Source organism: Vulpes lagopus, chromosome 18, assembly GCF_018345385.1.
Source record: "Vulpes lagopus strain Blue_001 chromosome 18, ASM1834538v1, whole genome shotgun sequence".
Classification (NCBI taxonomy): Eukaryota; Metazoa; Chordata; class Mammalia; order Carnivora; family Canidae; genus Vulpes; species Vulpes lagopus.
The window spans coordinates 39,113,149-39,131,371 of record NC_054841.1 but is presented as its reverse complement, the minus strand read 5'-3'; the positions used below and the strand labels follow the sequence as shown (position 1 = coordinate 39,131,371).

The 18,223-nt window shown below is 37.5% G+C and overlaps 1 long non-coding RNA gene across 1 annotated transcript; it reads left to right on the top strand.

Moving 5' to 3' along the window:
- The first annotated feature begins 204 nt into the window (after positions 1 to 204).
- Positions 205 to 16,451, top strand: LOC121478224. Its single transcript, XR_005984438.1, has 3 exons — positions 205 to 345; positions 5,586 to 5,655; positions 15,893 to 16,451. It is a non-coding gene; the product is annotated as an uncharacterized LOC121478224 (long non-coding RNA).
- Positions 16,452 to 18,223: the final 1,772 nt, after the last annotated feature.

The following is an 18,223-nucleotide window of genomic DNA, read 5'->3' as shown; positions in this document are numbered from 1 at the left end:
GCTCCAGCCAGACGCCGAGGACGCTGGGGAGCTGGAGGGGGCGGAGCCGAGGCGCGAGGAGGCGGGAGAGGCCTCGCGTTGGGGGGGCGGGGCCTGGAACGGACGCCTGGGAGGAGCGTGAGGTTGGGGGCGCTTCCCTCGGCTTCGCAGCGCCCGGAGGACCTGAGGGCGTGGCCTATCGGGCCGGGCGCGCTCGGGCACCCGCGAATCAGCGGGCGAAGGCGGCCTGTGGAGCCGAAGAGCGTAAAACTGGGAGGAGGATGGAGCCAACGCGCCTTGTCCGCGTTTACGCTGACTGACCCGTCTGGGTGGGTTTTACCAGATACTCTGAACACTCTCCGCTTGGTGAGTAAATGTAACCCGGAGAAGAGAAAGGGTAGGGAAATAGTTCCGGACCATGCACGATCAGTTCCTCCCTCTCTTAGTAAAAATTACTTTTCGCCGGAGTGTTGTGAAGTTTGGAAAGAACGAAGATCAACTGGACTAAGCAAGGCTCGTAGGAACGGAGCAGTGGCCCACCAAAATGTCATATTGGAAACAAAAATCTGACATCAAGTCGAATTCAAGTGGGTGTCAACCAGAGTCAGGTCTTCCTATCCCCCACCAATTGCTTCGAATTAAGGCACTGGGTTAAAGAGCTGGCTTGATTCTGGCTAAAACTAATCTGTTGGTGTTCTGAAAATCCAGTTCGGATAGAGTCCACAAGAGTAGGGTGACCTCGAATTTAGAGGAAGTTTGGCAACTCCTTCCCCCAAATGTATTGCATTTCTAAATATCAGGCCATCTACAAGGTTGATTTGGTGGATGTAGTGACTCCACATTTATTTGACAATTGGGGTGCCTTGTTATATGTGTAGTATTTAAGCCAAGTGTGTAAGAACTAATATTTGCAACAAGTTTTTTGTTTTTTTTTTTATAATAGAAGAAAACAGGAAGAAAGAGGTAGGTCCTATCAAGGTTTAAAAAAAAAAAAAAGGAGAGAAATGTTTGGGTAACAGGACACTCATGCGTATGATTCATGACATAGTAAGGTAATGATTTTTATTTCAACATTGCCTCTGCCTCTGTTTTTCTTTTAATGTGAATTTGGCTGGGAGAAATAAGGAAGGCTTGAAGAAGGAAGTGACATTTGGGCTAGTAATAAAAATATGCCCTTATTTTTTGGCAATGGAAATAAAATGAGGGCTCTGAAGACAAAAGTGCTATCAATAAAAATTGGTAATGAAATAGATTTTGGGAACAGAATGAGGAAGAGAAAGAAGGTAAGAGTTTTGTGAAATAGTATAAGAGGAGAAAAGCACTATTATTAATAATATTAGGCAATGTAGAAGCAGTTGCAGATTTTGTGAGAAATATATTGAGTTCTTATTTAGAAATGCTGTATGTAAAGTGTCTGCAGGAAAATGCATCAGACTGGACACTCTCCCCTTTGTTACAAGAGGGAGTCTGTTTCCACCCCAGCCTGTAAGTCCACCTATGCTGTCTTGGGAACCTTATACAATGCTACTGATTATTCTTTGTTCCATGTCAACTCAAGAAACTGGAACCAGGGGATCCCTGGGTGGCGCAGTGGTTTGGCGCCTGCCTTTGGCCCAGGGCGTGATCCTGGAGACCCGGGATCGAATCCCACATCGGGCTCCCGGTGCATGGAGCCTGCTTCTCCCTCCGCCTGTGTCTCTGCCTCTCTCTCTCTCTCTCTGTGACTATCATAAATAAATAAAAAAATTTAAAAAAAAAAAAGAAACTGGAACCATCCATCAACTTTTAAACTTTTTCAAGTCACTTCTATATTAAAAAATAAATAAATTCCTCTTGTGATTCCACAACACCCTCCAGCTACTGCTTATCCTTCCGTTTCAAAAGGTTATCAATACCCACTGTGTCAGTTTCCTTACATCCCACTTTCTGCTTTCCGGTTCATTTTCTTCTGGGTTCTATCCTATTAAACAACTGAAATAGCTCTTATTAAGGTGACCAGTGACCTTCATCTGCTTTTTAATGGACATTTTGCTATCTCTCTTACAAGATCACTCAGCAGCATTTAACAGTCTTAATCTGTCATTTCTTCTTGCGGCATTCTTTACCTTCAATTTTTGTCACCCTTTGAGATTCCTCTTGTATGGCCATTCCTTCTCAGTTTCCTTTGCTGGTTCATCCTCCTTTTTAGCCATTACATTTTGGAGTTCATTAAGGCTTAGTCTTAGCCCTTTGGTCTCATCTCACTGTATACTTTTTCTTTGATTATTTTCATCCATGTTCACGGTTCAGTTATAAGAGTAATTCTCAATCCAGGGGAAGTTCTACTCCACAGGGAATACTGGCAGCGTCTGGAGACATTTTCAGTTGTCCCAACTGGGAAAAGAATGGTAGCGGGCAGAGGTCAAGGATGCTGCTAAGCATCCTAAAATGCATGAGACAACTCCCTGCCACAAAGAATCATATGGCCCAAAATGTCAACATGACTGAGATTGGGAAACCCTGAGTTACACCAATGACTCCCAAATTTATTATCTTCAGCAGAAATTTCTTCTTGAACTTTATACCTTTATACATGCTACCATGTATTCAACCTCAACTTTAAGAGTCAGTGTTATGAACTGGTTGAAAAGCATCTGAAACCAAACCATCTGGATTCAAATCATGGGTTCACCCTATTGACTATGTGACTCTTGGAAAGTTACTCAGTCTCTCCCTCTTGCTTTTTTAAATTATTTATGTGGAGATGAAAAAAATGGTATTGGGATCCCCAGGTGGCTCAGTGCAAGTTGAGCATCTGCCTTTGGCTCAGGGCGTGATCCTGGTGTACTGGGATCAAGTCCCACATTGGGCTCCCCACAGGGAGCCTGCTTCTCTCTATATGTGTATGTCTCTGCCTCTTTCTGTGTCTCTCATGAATAAATAAATAAAAATTTTTAAAAAAAGAAAATATGGTATCTACCTTGATTAGTATGAGGATGAAGTGAGTTAAAACACTGGAAGTGACTAGCACCTAGCAAATGAGGCAGAGATGTTTACTGATACAATTTTCTCTCTCTTGACCCATAGGAAGATATTTCCCAGCCTCCCTTGAAGTTAGATAGGACACGTAACTAATTGAGTAAGTTATAAGGCAAAAGTGATGTATGACACTTCTAGGCCTAACCATCAAATCCTTTGTACACTCATCCATATTCTCTCTTTTCTTTTCATGGTGATCTCTGAAGCAGCATCTTGAGAAGGAAGGAGCTTGGATCCCTGAGTCACTGCTTAAAGGAGTATCTCAGGGATCCAACGAATACCACATTAGGCTATGACATAAACAAGAAACTTTCATTATGTTAAGGGATTGATATTTAGAGAGTATTTGTTTCAGCATTAAGTATAATTATTCTGACAAAATAACATTATACAAAAGTATTAAATATTAATATTTAATGTCTCAAAAGTACCTAAAATGTACCATGTACCACACTGAACTCATGATCTTTCCTCCTCCACACTTAGATTTCTTCCAGCATCCCCTATCTCTTTGAATGGCTTCAGCTGACAGTGTGATTATATCTGGAGATAGGGTCTTAGGAAGTATTCAAGAAAGATGAAAAATAGTTGTAATTCAGTTTTCAGAGAAACCGGTAATATATTCTCAAGAAGATATTGTCAGAAATGTCACATATCTCACAGAGATCAAGTAGGATGAGAACTGAGAGAAGACTATTAGATTTATAGTCTATGTAAATCAGTGAAAATAAAAACAGTTAAAGAAGTGAGAGCAACAAGAAGCAGCAATTGTATACTATTTTTTTCAGATGTTTAGAGGCTAGAGAATAATTAGAGGAGACGTAGTTGAAAGGATACCAGAACCAAAAGAAAATTTTTCCAAGAGAAATGAAATGAAAATTGTTTAATTAAGAAGATTGTTGCCAAAAGATTGAAACAAAAAAACAGAGGGAGAGAGAGAGAGAGAAAGAGGAAAGGACAAATGTTAGAAAGAAATACCAGGAAAAGATTAAGTAAATGCAGATAGAATCAAAAGTGAGAGAAGTCTGGAACTTAGAATATAGAATATAGAAATTTTATCTTTTTGTCATGAATTAGAACAGAGAAAAGAGATTCAAAAAATTTTTAAATAAAAAGGAAGTAGAGGGCAGATAGGTCCAATGAGCTCAATTTCAGTAAAAGTAGGAGGCAAAATCATCTGCTTAAAGATGCTTATGAATCTGGATCCAAATGGGGGATGAAAAAAAAGATTATTTGGAGAATGTTTACCAAATGATATTTAAGAGTTTAATTAAATTGTATTTAGGTACTTTTTAAAAGTACAGGAGTTAGGAAAATCCCATTTTGAACTCCTCTGGTAAAAGGAAAAGATACTAGGGATTATTCTGAATAATAGTCCCAAAGATTCCAGGGCCTAATCTCTGGAACTTATGAATGTTACCTCATTTAGTAGAATGGACTTTGCAGATGTGATTGAGGATCTTGAGATGGCAAAATGACCCTGTATTATTATGGTTGACCCTAAGTGTAATCATAGTGTCCTTTAAAAGGAAGACAGAGACATATTGAAGCACTGGGAAACTAATTTGTAAAAGGAGTAAACCTGGAAATTCAAGGCAATAAATATGTCTCTTTCTAAAGTGATTACCCGTGCACACTGTAAAAGTTTAGCATATTTTAGGTATAATTTCCTCAGCTAGCTCCATTCCTTGCATACCGCTTTTACATAGATATTCATCATCATTTCTGGTCCTAGCCTTGAGGGTACCCACCTGTGAAATACCCATATTGTTAAAGATACTGAAGAGGGCGTTTTTAAATACCTTTTAATGAAAGTGTAATGAAATGCCTTTTTCTAAAAGTCATTGACCAAAAAAAAAAAAAAAAAAAAAAGTCATTGATCACTGGGATTCATTTACCTTTGTTCCAATAAAACCTCAACAGTACCTTTCTCAAATGGAAGATAAATATTTTCATCCAGATAGGGACGAAAGCAGACTTAGTCAATATGGTTCTTGTCTACCACAGCATTCAGATATTAGAGTAGAGTAAAGGATGATGTCATGTCAGCTCATATACTTAATTGTGTTTTCATATAAGTGCAGCTTGCACTGCTGAAGGTAAAATAAAAAGAACTTCTAGTGGTTCTAAATATTATTTGAACATTATTGTTCATGTGGACATGTACAAATTAGACTTCAGGTTTCTTCCTTTCCTTTCAGAGAGCAACTCTTACATATCTCAAACCTATCCCATATCTCCTACCAGAGGAGTAGCAGACTAGATATGGTTCCCTCCCCATAGCCTGCTCTCTTCAGCAGCTGTCATCATTCCAGTTGAAAGGAACTTCCTGGCAGCTCATTGGCCCAAGAGTAAGGAAATGGTTGCTTAGCAACCAAATCCTGACACACACCGCCCCCCAGACCTGAAAGAGGAAGCTTGAGGGCCAGCCACCTAGTTCTGCCTGTGTTATAGTGAAGACGAGCTGCGTAGGAGAAGATGAAGCCCTTGTCTCTGTTAATGGAGATATTGGTCATTCTTGGGGTCATAATTAAAAGTAAGTTTTTCTGTCCTTATGCTTGTCTATGAGGGTCTTTTCTCCTTAACAGCAGTAACGGTGGAAGCTGATTAGAAGATCAGAAGTAACCACACAATACTTGCAATTGATACCATTTTTGGGTAAGTACTTCAAAATATCCAAGAAGGATAGATTATTTAGGACAATACTTGGAAAGGATGTATGTATGAGAGAGAGAGAGAGTGAAAGAGCAAAAGGGACGGAGGGAGAGAAGAAAAAATAAAAAAGATTGAACAAATCTACAAGGAAAGCACTATAGTAATTTTTATAGAGTACAGATATTTGAGACAGGTTGTTAAATTTTATTAAATCCAGGGTATTATGAAGATCTGGTTCCAGGACTTTAATGGAAAAGTAGAGAACTCAAAGAGTGGTAAAGTGCATTAATTTATATTCCTGCAATATTTTTTTAATCTTTTGACAATAACAATTGTACTTCCAAAGTTTTCATGATTCCTAACTATTTACTATCTTAAGATGGAAATTATTTTGCAGGCTTGTTTCTCTGGCCATTTATTAATTAATTTTTACTCAATCCTCAGATAATTTACTCATCATGAATTCAATCTAAGAAATATTTATTTACTTAACCCAGGAATGCAAGGTTGATGTAATATCCAAAAATTAATTACTGTAACATACATCAATAGAATAAAAGACAAAAACCACACAACCATCTCAACTGATATAGAAAAGACATTTGACAGAATTCAACACCTCTTTCTGATAAAACACTCAACAAATTAGAAATAGAAATTTCCTCAACCTAATAAAAAGCATCTTCAAAAAAATCTACACCTATACCTACACTTGTGATGGATGTAGCATAAAGTATAAGCCTATCAAATCACTCTGTTGTACACGTGAAACTAATGTAACACTGTAATGTCAACTAACTAAAAAAAAAAAAAATCCACACCTAATGTATTTAATGGTGAAAACCTGAATACTTTCCCCTAAGATCAGAACAAAAAACATTTTGGTTATTTCTGTGCATTCATTTCAACATACAGGAGAGCCTACTCAAGGCGGTTAGATAAAAACAAGAAATAAAATACATCAAGATTGGAAAGAAAGAAGTAAAATTATCTGTATTCATTAAAGATGTGATTTTATGTACGGAAAACCCTAAGGTATCCACTAAAAAACTGTTAGAACTAAGAAATGAGTTCAGCAAGGTTGCAGAATAAAAGGTCAATATACAAAAATCAACTCTATTTCTTTACAGTCACAATGAGCAAACAATAACTGAAATTAACGGTTCCACTTAGAGTAGCATCAAAAAGAATAGAATACTTAGGAATAAATTTAATAAAGTGAAAAATCATACTCTGACAACTACAAATATTGTTGAAAGAAATTAAAGAAAACCCCAATAAATGAAAATATTTCTCATGTTTGTAGATGGGAAACCTTAATATTAAGACAGCAATATTCTCCAAATTGGTCTACAGATCAATACAAAATCCCAGCTGACTTCTTTGCAGAAATTAAGAAAATGATCTGAAAATTAATACAGAAATGAACATTTTTTAAACAAAAAGAACAAATTTGGACGACTCACTTCTCAATTTCACATTTATTACAAAGCTACAGTAATCAGGACAGTATGGTACTGGCATGAGGACAGACCTATAGATGAATGGAATATCATGGAGTTCATAAATAAACCCTCACATTTATATGGTAAATTGATTTTTTGGCAAAGATGCCAAGAGAACTCAAATGATAGGGGAAAGAATAAGGTCTTCAACAGATAATGGAGATGACTACAGAGCCACAGGCAAAAAAAAAAAAAAAAAAAAAGAATTTGGATAACTACCTCACACCATACATAAAAATTAATGTAAAGTGGGTGAAAGAACTAAATATAATAGCTAAAGCTTTAAAACTCTTAGAAGAAAACAGAGATAAATCTTTGTAACCTTGGATTAGGCAGTGATTTCTCAAGTAAGTCACCAAAAGCACAAGAAAAGAAGAAACAGATAAACTGGACATCATCAATATTAAACACGGTTATGCTTCAGGACATCATCAAGAAACTGAAAATGTAACCTAAAAAACGGGAGAGAATTTTTGCAAATCATACATCTATAAGGTTTAGTATTCACATAAAAACAACTTTTACTACTCATTGGCAAAATGACAACCCAATTTTTTAAATGGGCATTAAACATTTGTGTACAAGTTTTCTGTTTGGACATACGCTTTCATTTCTCTTGAGTATGTACCTATGGAATTGTATAAGTATGTCTCCAGAGATGATACAAAAATGGCCATCAAATACATCAAAAAATGTTAAACATCATTCATCACTGAGAAAATGCTAATCAAAACCACAGTGAGATGCCACAATAAGGACTTAACTATAGCAATAGTAGTGGAAACTGAGAGAAGTAGATGGATGACAAAGCTAGAGAAAATAGTGACATAAGAGTCCAAAGTGAGAGTGTGCTGAGAAGATGGACATGTCCAATAATGCCAAGTGCTAGAGTTTGGAAGTGAGGCAAGGGTCAACAAGTGACCCCTGGATTTAATAGCTGGGGAATCTTTACCTTTCCAGGACAGAGAAACAGGGACAAAACCTGATGTTGATATGAGTGAATAGGAGAGAAAGTAGAGACAGTAATGATAATTACAGAGTTCTTTCTGGATTTTGGCACTTTGCAGGGTCAAACTTGAGTTTTCAACAGTTGATTTATTGATTGCAGGTCTACAGAGACCCAGGGAAGTAGTTAGTAGGGGAGAAGAGAGTTACTTTACAAGCGAGTGCTAAAAGACCTAAGATTCATACACTGACAGGTTTTAACCCCACTGTTCTTTTCCTGCCTTTCTACCTCTAGTTCTCTAGGCAAAACAAACAGGTCTGCCTTTTTTTCATTCAAATAAACATTGTAAACTTGCATATTGTTTTTTCTAGACATTTTTTTCACTTAATGCTCAATGTACTTTGACTTCACCTACATAAAAATATTGAGAGAGGGAAACTACCACACCATGTGATTATTCCTGACTGCATTCGCCTACGGAAAGTTCTAAAAGAATTGCTGAGTTTTTTTTTTTTTTTTTTTTTTTTTTTTTTTTTGCCTTTTAGTAAATCCTCAGAATAAAGTAGTTGATGCTGATGGGAAGATAGTTTATCCCAAAGTATGGCTTAGAAAATGAAAGTAAAATCAATAGTATGTTGTTGTTTTTCTCTTTCCACCCTACCAACCCAGCCTCTGATTTAAGGTAGCATAGGGTATATAACTTAGGCAGAAAAAAGACATTGCCAGAAGTTCTGGCTCCAGGTTATCCAGGATCCAAGGTTTATCTATCTTATCTATCTTTTTTTAGTAGTAATTCTTCACTACCGTACAAGCTCTACAATTAGAAAAAATAAAATAATATAAAATAAAATGAAACAAAGTTTATTGCAACTCTCTCCCCTGACACCCATCCAGCAACTCTATCCCAGTTGAAAAAGTCAAGTTTTCATCGGTCTCAAACTAATCAGAATTCAGAAAGCAATTGTCTAGCAACCATTATCTAGTTCCCTGTCAGGTCCAAACAGGAGTCACATAAAGGCCAATTCCTGGACATGTTTCATAGGATACTGAGCCTAAGCAGTACAAGCCACACTATATGTTAGTGCTTCAGAAATAGGCTTGCTATTACCAGTGCTGTTTTGAATAACTTGTGAAATTTAGGAGTTCTAAGTTACCTATGCTTTCTTTCAGTTCTTTTACATTATACTTCTAAAAAGGGGGGGGGGGTGAATGCATTGCAAATATCTGGGGCATCTTTCCTTGAAGACAGGCAAGAGAGAGCAGGTGTGTTACAGTGGGATTGTTAACTACTAAAGAGAAATTTGATTGCTTATAGATCAGTAAGGAAGCTGATTTCTCTTTTGTGAATTCTCCTAAAAGATGTAAGGCTCTTTCTTCATAACCTAGGTTCATCTGAAAGGTTTCTACAACTCTACAGTTCTACTACTACTTCTACAATCACTACTACTCTTTAAAATCAGTAGGACTCGGGGATCCCTGGGTGGCACAGTGGTTTAGCGCCTGCCTTTGGCCCAGGGCACGATCCTGGAGACCCGGGATCAAATCCCACGTCAGGCTCCCAGTGCATGGAGCCTGCTTCTCCCTCTGCCTGTGTCTCTGCCTCTCTCTCTGTGTGTGTGACTATCATTAAAAAATAAAATAAAAAAATAAAATAAAATAAAATAAAATAAAATCAGTAGGACAGCACTCAGTGTGGGGAGGGCAGCTCTCAAGCTAAGGAAAGCTGGAGGAATAGACCTTCCCCCACCGCTGCTAAACCCATTAATGGCCAAACAGCTTTATTTCCCATTACTCAGGCTGCTTTGAGGAACTGCCTTCTTCTGACCCTCTTCCCAATTCTCCATTTTCTCCATACAAGGGTTCATTTTTTTAAGATTTTATTTATTTATTCATGAGAGACAGAGAGAGAGAGGAAGAGACAGGCCGAGGGAGAAGCAGGCTCCATGCAGGGAGCCCGATATGGGATTCGATCCTGGATCCCAGGATCACGCCCTGAGCGAAAGACAGACACTCAACCGCTGAGCTACTCAGGCATCCCCATACAAGGGTTCATATGTTTCTCTTGTCACATACCTGCCCCCAGAATTCTCTCTGCCAGTGACAGCCCTCTGCCTGTTCCTGATTGATCCTAAGATCTACTTCCTATCCATTGAGACTGCTCTTTCAAAGAATACCAATAGCCCACTGATGACTAATCCAGTAGTCTCTCACTGTTCTTGCTACTTTATCTCTATGCAGCATTTGATACTATTCACCATCTTCTTTCCCCCTGAACCTATATAGAATCTTAGGCACTCTACTAGTTTGCCTTTCTCAACCCTCCCATTAAATGTTATGCCCAAAGTTCAGTGCATGGCTCTCCTGCTTTTCATATTCTATGTCTGTCACTCTCTCCCAAGCCCCAGCTTCTTTTACATATGCATTTGCATCCTAGACCTTCCTCCTGACCTCTAGATGTATAGGTCAGTTGTATGATGATCATGAAGTTTATGGTCAGCAAAAGTCTTCAATTCAAACTCAAAGTTAGTTTCTCTTTGGTATATCTTTTATTAATGGCATCAATATCCCTCCCTAGTCCACTACTTCTCAAGCACAAAACCTCAAAATTGTATAATCATACAGTTATAATGCACTATCATCTAATTTAATGTTTTTTTTTTATAGATGTAGGACTGAGGCCCAGAGTAGTGAAATTGATTCCCCAAGGTCATTCTGCAAAGCCAGTTCTAAAGCCAGAATCTCCTAATCCTTTACAATTATTAATTCCTTTATTCCTTCACCAGATCCTGTCAATTCCACAGTGCTTCTCCCATTTATGCATTTTCATGTCTCAATTTAGAGTCTCAGTATCTTTTATCTATATGACTGAACTTTTAACTCTTCTCTTTTATTCACAATACAGTACTGCCAGAAATAATATTCCTAAACCCCAGACTTGATCATAATTTTCAGGCACCTACTTTATGCAGAATAAAATTCCAACATCTAGTCCAGCCGTCAAAACTCTATGCAATTAGATCCCAACTTCTTTCTGTTTTGTCTCTGTTGCACACATATTTTATTCCAACTAATTCAAACTATCAGCTACTTATTATACCTACCTTTCTTACTTGCATGTCTTTCTCAATCTATTCTGCAGACAACCTGCAATGACGGTCCAACCTGCAATGTACTGGCATCCCATTTTCTTCCCCAACACCACCATAAGTCTACAGTACAATATCCTGCTCATCTTTTAAGGTCCATCTCAAGTTCTACTACCAAAAGAAAAAAAAAAGAAACATTTTCCAAGCCCTTCCTTGTAGCACATTGAACCTTTATTTTCTTTATTATCTTATGCATGTTGGCCTCATAAATGAGTTAGTTTTTAACCCCCTCACCAGATTGTCAACAATTTTTAAAATTAGTACTTGTAACACTTTAAAATTTGTAAAACACATTTCCAAAACCTGGGGTAGATCATGCAGACTTTCTTATTCATCTAAATTTACAGATTTTTCAAAACCCTGAAGAATAGAGTGTAGTGAGACTTGAATCCTTCCGTGGGATTCAAGTTTTGTTTTGTTTTTACTCTGTATCACCTGTTTGTTATTCTAAGTCTGTATTCTACAAAGTGGACTGCTCTTGAGTTTTTGCCTCATAATCATATTTACTTGCCGCAGGCTGTTTCTACATGCTACCAAGCAGCCAGATGAAAAATAAAAAATTCAATCCATCACTCAAACATTTTAAAATGTAGTATACATATGTTTGCTTCTGTATAGAACAAACAGCTGGGTGATTGATTATTTACTTTTCAACCAGTTATTTTGGCAGTAGGATGATTACATAAACCTTATCAGTGGCATTTTATCAGTTTATCATTGATTTTATAATTTTACTGACATCTGTAATTTATTTACTGTAGCCATCTAATTTGATTTATATAGTTCATCATCCAAAGAAGATATGGTAGTCCAGAAAAACTGGTTTGTTTAGACTTCTTTAAGTCTTAAGTCTGCCTCACAGACTTGGCGCCAAAATTACAGCATTGGGCTTAAAGAGAATATTCCCAAAATGGGAAAAGTATACACCCTGCAGCTTCCCTGATAGAAGATTATTTTTAGGGATGCCTGGATGGTTCAGGGGTTGAGCGTCTGCCTTCGGCTTAGGGCATGATCTCAGGGTCCAGGATCAAGTCCCACATCAGGCTCCTTAGAGGAAGCCTGCTTCTCCTTCTGCCCGTCTCTGCCTCTCTCTGTGTGCTTCTCATGAACAAATAAATAAAATATTTTTTAAAAAGAAAGAAAAATAAACTATGAATACCTAAAAGACAAAATAAGAGATGGAATGGACTTGAAAGAAGAAATTTTTCCTCCCAAATGTACAAAAGAGAATATGGCTAGATATGATGTACAGATGGGTTCAGGAAAAGGGAAGGAGCCCTGGAGCAAAAAGAAAGGATCATTGGTTGGAAACAATAGCAGCTGCAGCCTAGCAGTCTGACTCCTACCCCCATCCCCACTACCACCTCCAAATGCAAAAGAGAGGGCACCACTTTCATTTCTAGTAATGAAAGGCTAAGTGACTAGGTTATTTGGTCCAACCCTCCCACTGAAAACAAATGATGCATAAAATATACAATCTTCTTAAATGCAATGAAGAGTTGAGAAGATAGTAAAGAACTACCAGATAAAAATGTAAGGAATTGCTAGCATCCAGAGAAGCACAGAGCATCTGAGCAAGACTAGGGCTTGCCTCACCTTGGTCCCAGTCCTGACCTGAACATCAAAGCAGCTGTTACCCTAAGCCAGACAAACTTGGGCTTTGGTTTTAGTGTCCTCACAAAGCAGGAAGAACAGAATCTAATTCTCAAGACCTGTCCAAGGTGAAGAGTCTAATAGGAGACCTTTTCAACATCAACCAAGAACCATAAAGTACTCTACTCTTAAGGGCAGCCCAGAAGTAAATCCACCCCTTCCCAAGTCCAAGGATCTGCAGAGACTTGACACTTAGCAAAACACAAAGTAAAGAAAAAGGAAAAAATACCTTCCTGATAAGTTGTGATCACAGGCCAGCCCCCCTGGAGATTTAAAGCCTGGATAATCCAAAGCACCCTGAGCTAGAACTAGATCTAAGATAGTCCTGTACTTAGTATGTTCCAGGCACCTGGAAAAAGCAAATTCATGTTCTCATGGGAAAACAGCTTCATTTTAGGTCTCAATCCACTTAGATCAAGTTTTCAGTACATAATGAGAATAACTGAGTTCACAAGGAGACAAAGCATGAGGTGGGAGATTTGGGGTGGCATTTTGGCAGAGATGTAAGGTTCTGCTGCAAATGGCTAGTGATACTGAGGGAGCACCTATTCCTGGGCAACTGGATCCTGTCACATCCTGATGGTATATCCTGCAACACCCACAAAGTTACTGATGGTCGGCTGAATTGATTGTTAGAGCATTCAGAGACAGATTAGGAGGGATCATTCAAGTCAAACATGAGGAAAACTAATACCACAGAAAAGAAAAGCATCAGCCTACACACACACACACACACACACTCGCACACCACACTGTAATATCTGAGGAGACAGAAAAGGTAGAGGAAAGGGGTGCAGTCCTCAAAACATAAAATGATAATCATAAGATGTATTTTAAAGATGTTATTGTATCCATAAAAGATGAGCTATTTTGGAAATGAAATATAGTAAAAATAAAAAGCTCAAGGCTGAATACCAAAATTGACAGAGCTGAAGAGCAACCCGGAGGCTCAAAAATCAAACTGAGAAATCCTTTTATAAGCACGATGCAAATGGACAGAAAGATGACACGTATGAAATAAAGGTTCAAGGACCTGAGGGATGCATCCAAAAGTTAACAAATTCACATAAGGGGATCTCCAGAAAGAGAAAATAGAAGAACTGATGGGGAGAAATAAAGATATTAAATAAAATTCCCCACATCTTAAAAAGACCTTTTTTTTTTAGCATCTTTAGTTTAAGTTCCACTGAGTGCCAAGTAAGAAGACTGAGAAAAGACCCACTCCCAGAAAATAATGGTAAAATTTTTGTGCTTTTAATCAGAAGATACTAAAAGCTTCTAAAGAGAAAAAGTACATTATTGACAAGGTGAAAAGTAAGCATGTTGACTTAAAATTCATTAAGAACATTGGATACAAAAAAGACACTAGAGAAATATTTTCTAAGTGCTGAGATGAAATGATTCAGAATCTAGAATTATCTAATTTGACAAACTAAAACAAGTGTAATCACAAAATAAGACATTTTCAAACATGAATGGATTCAGAAAATTTATCACCCACAAATCCTAACTGAAATATTGACTAGAAAATCTGATCCAGCAAAATAAAACATGAGTTCAAGAGGAACACTAAAGGGACACCTGGGTGGCTTAGTGGTTGAGCGTCTGCCTTTCGCTCAGGGCATGATCCCAGAGGCCCAGGATTGAGTCCCACATTGGGCTCCCTGCATGGAGCCTGCTTCTCCCTCTGCCTCTCTCTGTCTCCCTCTCTGTGTCTCTCTCTGTCTTTGTCTTTCTCTCTCTCTGTCTCTCATGAATAAATAAATAAAATCTTTAAAAAAAAAAGGAACACTAAAAGTCAGTGGTAATCAAAGAAACCTTCAGGATGTGATAAATCTAAATAAATGCCTATTTCAATTTTTAAAAATATAAGACAAATTCATTTTTTAAAAATCCCTTTCACAAGGGAACCCTCTTACAGTGTTGGTAGGAATGCAAACTGGTACAGCCACTCTGGAAAACAGTGTGAAGGTTCCTCAAAAAGTTAAAAGAACTACCCTAAGATCTAGCGATTGCCTACTGGGTATTTACCCAAAGAATCAAAAACACTAATTTGAAGAGTTACATGATCTCCAATGTTTATAGCAGCATTAACAATAGCCAAATTATGTAAAGAGGCCAGATATCCATCAACTGATGAGTGGATAAAAAAGATGTGGTGTATATATATATATATATAATGGAATATTACTCTGCCACAAAAAATAATGAAATCTTCACGTTTGCAATGATGCAGTGAGCTAGAGAGTATTATGCTAAGCGAGATGAATCAGTCAGAGAAAGACAAACACCATATGATTTCACTCATATATGGAATTTAAGAAATATAACAGATGAACATAAGGCAGGGGGGGAAGAAAAACCAGAAAACAGACTCTCAACTATAGAGAACCAACAGAGGGTTGCTGGAAGGGAGGTGAGCAGTGGGATGGGTTAAATAAATGACAGGTATTAAGGAGGGCACTTGTGGTGAGCACTGGGTGTTGTATGTAAGCTATGAGTAGCTAAATTCTACACCTGAAACTAATATTACACTGTGTGTTAGCTAGAATTTAGATAATAATGAAAAAAAAATCCCTTTCACAATAGCAACATAAATTTAAACACTGGATCTTAGCCAAAAGGCCAAGAAGCGATAGCAAGAGAAATTTAAAAATAGCTAGGAATAAATTTAAAATTAAACAAGGTATATATGAGTAATAAAAATGAAAATTTTCTGAAGAGCATTAAACAGAAAGCTGAATAAATTAAGGCTATACACCTAAGTGAATCTCAGTATTGTAAATATGCCAGGTCTTTGTAAGTTAACAGGTAAATCCAATGCAGTCCCAGTGAAAATATCAACACATTTCTTAAATGAATTTGACAACCTTATTCTAAATTTCATCTAGGAAAGAAATTATACTAGGATTCCCTAGATAAGGTTTGTTTTTTTTTTTTTAGATATTTATTTATTTATTTATTTATTTATTTATTTATTTATTTATTAGAGAGAGAGCGGAGCAGAGTGGGGAAGACAAGCTGAGTCCATGCTGAATGCAGAGCCCAACACGGGACTCCATCTCATAACCCCAAGATCATGACCCAAGCCAAAATCAAGAGTGGACGCTTTACTGATGACTGAACCACCCAAGCGCCCCTCCCAAGATAAGTTTTTAAAAGAAGAACAAGAAAGTGTGTAGTTGGGTGCTTGTGTATTTGCACTGAGAAGTTCTTGCTCAAATAGTAAAAAATGCAATTATAAATCCACAGTAATTAGAGTACTGCCAGAAGAATAGGCAAATGCATCATGAAAATAGAGTTTAAAAATGAAACAATGTAGGGATCCCAGGGTGGCTCAGCGGTTTGACTCCTGCCTTCTGCCCAGAACATGATCCTGGAGTCCCGGGATCAAGTCCCGCATCAGGCTCCCTGCATAGAGCCTCCTTCTCCCTCTGCCTGTGTCTCTGCCTCTCTCTCTGTGTGTCTCTCATGAATAAATAAATAAAATCTTGGAAAAAAAGGAAAAAGAAACAATGTACAAATGAGAATTTAGTACCTGAAAGGAAGTTTCTCAAGGCAATGAATAAAAGATGAACTATAAGGAATGCTATTGTCAAATTGTCTATTATTAGGAAAAGTCAGACTCTTCATCATACCAATAAAAAAAACTGAGTCCAGGTGGATTAAAAACATAAACAGTATGAATGCCTGGGTGGCTCAGCAGTTGAGCGTCTGCCTTTGGCTCAGGGCATGATCCCAGAGTCCAGGGATCGAGTCCCGAATCAGGCTTCCTAAATGGAGACTGCCTTTCCCTCTGCCTGTGTCTCTGCCTCTCTCTCTCTGTCTCTCATGAATAAATAAAATCTTAAAACACACACACACAAACAGTAAAAGAAATACTATAAAAAATAGCTGAAGGAAATACAGGAAAATATAATTTAAGTGACTGGTGAGTCCTTGAACAAGACATACGCCCACACACACAAATGTACATACACACAAAGGTTATAAGTGAGGAAATGATAGTTTCGACTGCATTTAATTTTTAAAAAATTCTGCTGCAAAGGATACCAAAAACAGTTAAAAGGCTAACAGACTGAAAAATATATTTGTAACATAAACACCAATCAAGTAATATCCAAATATCCAGAATATATTTTAAAACTCCTAAAGATCTTTTCTTAAAAACCTAAAGATGGGGAAAATATCTAACACTTCATTCCTTGGAGAGGAAAATGCAAAAGCCCCTAAATGTGACCTTGTTGGTAATCATGCAAATGGAAATTAACAATGAAATACCACTTTATCCCAGGGCCCCTGGGTGGCTCAGTCAGTTAAGTGGCTGCCTTGAGCTCAGGCTGCCATGATCTCAGGGTCCTGGGATCTAGCTCAGTTTCTGGCTGCCTGCTCAGCCAGGAGTTTGCTTCTCCTCCTGGCTGAGCAGGAAACCATGGTGGAGATGAGTCCCTTCCAACCCTAAGACTCTGAATTTTATCTTATAGCATGTCAGAACTCCTCAGGAACATAATGATTAACAAAGAATTTCTACACATAAACTAACTTCTTATCTCCACTTTCAATAAATGTTGAACTTCATATATTTATGTATCAAGATCTGATACTGAACTTCAAGATCTGATCAAGAACTTCTAAGATCACATACATAATATTCTACAAATGTGCTTTTATATTTCTCTGAAAATACACCAAAATACAGAAGCTAAGGGATTTTCTATATAGTTATTTCCTTGGGTTGTTTAACTTAGTAGTACCAGGTAAAACATCTAAACTTTTATCAGTTTTAGTTCTCATTTCATTAATTATTTAAGTAGTACTTTTAATCACCCCAAGTTATACTGTAGTAATTTCAGGAAATGTTGCATAATGCCACAGACATTTAAATCACTAGAGAACACAAGACATGGTAAGCATAAATGCCTTGCCCAAGTTCAATTAGTACAACCATTTATAAAGGAAATTAATACTATAATTGAAGACTTCTGAATCCTATTATCTTGCTCCACTGATAATTCACATTTCTTTACCTTTCAGAGAGACACTGATAAGTGAAAAGACATAAGAGCTAAAAGCTTCAAGAGTGCCAAACCTGCTTTAAAACTAGTTCTTATAACACTCAGAACAAATAATCTATATTAGGTTCCCAAAAGCAATTAATTTATCAGTTACTTCTCTGTATTCAATCAATCAATTACATAATGTTTTACAAACACAAACTTAAAAGCACTTTCTATCCAGTCAGCCCATTCTCAAATTTGTAATGGTAGAATTCCCAAAAATTCTAATGGTGGGCAGAACGGAAGTCCATTAGGGCAGCTAGA